At 32.5% G+C, this 2,971-nt stretch overlaps 1 long non-coding RNA gene across 1 annotated transcript; it reads left to right on the top strand.

The window, feature by feature from the left end:
* On the top strand, nucleotides 1-2,680 carry LOC106686244 (uncharacterized). The gene is made up of 2 exons (XR_001343983.2): nucleotides 1-1,069; nucleotides 1,819-2,680. It is a non-coding gene; the product is annotated as an uncharacterized lncRNA (long non-coding RNA).
* The last annotated feature ends 291 nt before the right edge of the window (nucleotides 2,681-2,971 follow it).

Here is a 2,971-nt window from a genome sequence, read left to right as displayed (position 1 = left end):
TTAGAACAAAAATTTTGAATATGATTAGAACAAAAATTAGTGATTCAGGCATACCTAAGTCACTGTGTGATAAAGCTACTATATGTTTCGTCTATAAATTGAACGACTCTTAAGAAAGGTGACTCCTTCTTTATCAAAGAATGGAAGGAATGTTTTGCCTAAGCTAAAAGTATTCCGGCGTTGTGAATAGTCTAAACTAGATCCCCGAGCTTTGAAAAGTGTTATGATTAATTATTGTGGTGGAGTCTACAGAATCTGGTAGCAAGAAATTAGAGTAATAGATTGGAGTAGTTAGATTTTGGGATGTTACATTTTACTAAACTATTATGCCTTATAAGGCGGAGTAGAAAGGTAAGAGTAATGTATTGAACATCTTTGAAGAATATAAACCGACTAGATATAAAGGATGTTGAAAATAATAAAAGTGAAATCGGAGGATAATTCTCATCACGGACTTTCAGAAATAGACAACTCCCAAAACATCTACAATGATTATGAACTTTAAAATGCTTATTGCATGCTCACAACTGAAGATATTCTATATCATGTAGTACCTTGTATGATGTTCTACACATACCTCGTTGTAAATTGTTAATTTTATTATCATTGTAGTCAGTCATCTGTTAGGTTTTAAATGTAGTATTAGTAACTTTTTACTGTGTTTTCTAAATTAAATGAAACCTACATCTCGATATTTGTCTACGTCTTTGCCTGCTTTTATAACAATGATGTCTCTCAGTCCTTTAATTTCAATATCCAGTACCCAGAATGGAAATAAGTCACACATAATAAGCTCAGTTTTCTTAAAGAGGGGTGTTTGGACTCAAAAAGAAGCTCAAAATGGAGAAATTCCCAACCAAATGGGTTTTTACTGTTAAATAAAACGGCCCGAAAAAGGCTCGACTAATCGACAGAGGTTTCCAGGAGTTCCTAGGATTCAACACAGTTCAATTGCCATATCTGTAGAAATTATTCTAGCAAGGGGAACTTTATGAAATATCAAAGGTATGAGTGGTGTAAAGGTGGTGTTGAAAGAAAGTTCTATCTGTAACTCAAGGCCAAGCAGAAGGTAAATCTCAGGGCTCATCAGGCCACCAAATATCCTTCTAGAACAAGCTAGTTTTGATTTAGGGTAAAACCCACTAAGTAGGATTCCAACTTCATATTTTTTTTTTTTTACCAGGGTAAAGTTTCAATTGAGGGGGTGAATATATATAAAAAACTTGACCTTGGAGAAAAAAAAAATATATATATATATTCTAAAACATCCCCTTAATTGGATGGAACTGTTTTTTTTTTTTCTATGCTAGTTTATGCCATCTGTTATGTGCAATTCCCTAACTGTTAAGTATAACTTCTCAAAACAAAAATTAGTTAACCATTTTTTTATTCCTCTGAGCTTTAACTAATGTTAAACCCTAAATTTTAATAATTTATCAATTATTTATTTATTTATATAGTTAAAATCCAGTTTTCGATATAGCCCAGGAATATACAGAATGGCCTGCAGTGTTACTAAAAAAATCAGTTGTATAATCAATTGCTTAATGACACTGATACTGTACGATGGCTCCTCTATTTCACTTTTCGAGTATTTTTCCTTGTTTTTAGACTAGCAGGGCTTAAAACCCTTCATTTAATATTTATACTTATTATAATTAAAGATGTAGATATGCCTTTTTATATAGTATCTTGGGAAATCGTCAATAGTTCTCAAATATTTAGTTGGCCCTGGCAATATAAAAGGGTGTTAGGGTATTAACCTTATTATTTTTTTATTTAAAAAAATAGTTGAGACAGGTGTTTCCACATTTCAAGGTTATGAGCAAAAATAATTCAACCTGCAGTCAAGATGGCATCTTTCGGTGCTTTAATTTTAAAAGAATAAGTAATGTCTTCAGTCCAAAACATAGACGACAAAAGAAGAAAAAAGATCAAACAGATCAGAAACAGCCAATAGAAGAAAAGGGAGGAACGACCGAGAAGAGACAGAAACCAAAAAAAACTGAAGTGGTACAGGTGCTTGGAGTGGAAATTATAGCTAACCTAATAGATATAGCTTCTTTAAATATGGCCACTTGAACAGTTCATCTAGCTCATCCAGTAAACTTTCTAAACAAGCAATCAAATGACCGCGGGTTGTCTACTCTAACACCTAATTGCTTCAGTATTGGAATCACACGCATGAACATATTTGAATAAACATTTTAAAAGTAAAGAGTTTATACGTAGTCAATGCTCAATAACTACAGTCGATAAGCAGCATTTATTATGATTTTACGGTAATATGGAAACGTAGTTACGGTAAACAATACTTTACAAGTACATTCTTGTTAAAAATAAAAAAAGTGATCCAGTTTTCGGAAAGCTGAAGAATATCGGTAGCACCTAACTTAGCGACCAATCGTAATATCTGTTTCGGTTACGAAAGGATTCATTGTAAATACTTTAATTGTAATTTGTAACAACTATATAAGACATTGTAATATATATAAATGTATCATTTGAATTAATAAAGATTTTATTAGAATCTACTGATCCACTGAATACTTACGTCTTACAAGTATTGTAAGACCTCAGTGTGAAATCTTGCTTCACGGCAAACACCTCATTAGGAAGCAGTGGACTGCAGTATACTTAGTGGATCAATAAATTCTAATACTATATTTTTGGAAATGTATATTGTCTTTTATTTCTCTGCCTTCTCTGGATTTCTTCTTTGTCATCTACCTTTTATTCTTTCGTAGGACCCGGCGGCTGGAACCCTCCGAGCCAGCATTTCTCTTTCGTACCTACAGAAAATTCAGTCAAATTTCAGTCCATGGAGATTTTTCTTTACACTATTGGTGTTTTTGCTTTCTGCAAGTTACAAATTTTGACAACTTCGGTTTTGTAAATCGTTTAAGTTAGTGTTTTAATTATGACATGTTACATGTGACCGATTAAGTCTCGATTTTCACTATTCTGTTTA

The sequence above is a fragment of the Halyomorpha halys genome, unplaced genomic scaffold (genome assembly GCF_000696795.3).
Source record: "Halyomorpha halys isolate HHAL.00 unplaced genomic scaffold, Hhal_1.1 Scaffold801.1, whole genome shotgun sequence".
NCBI classification, from domain to species: Eukaryota; Metazoa; Arthropoda; class Insecta; order Hemiptera; family Pentatomidae; genus Halyomorpha; species Halyomorpha halys.
Note: the sequence above shows the minus strand (reverse complement) of the source record. Positions and strands in the feature narration are given on the sequence as shown.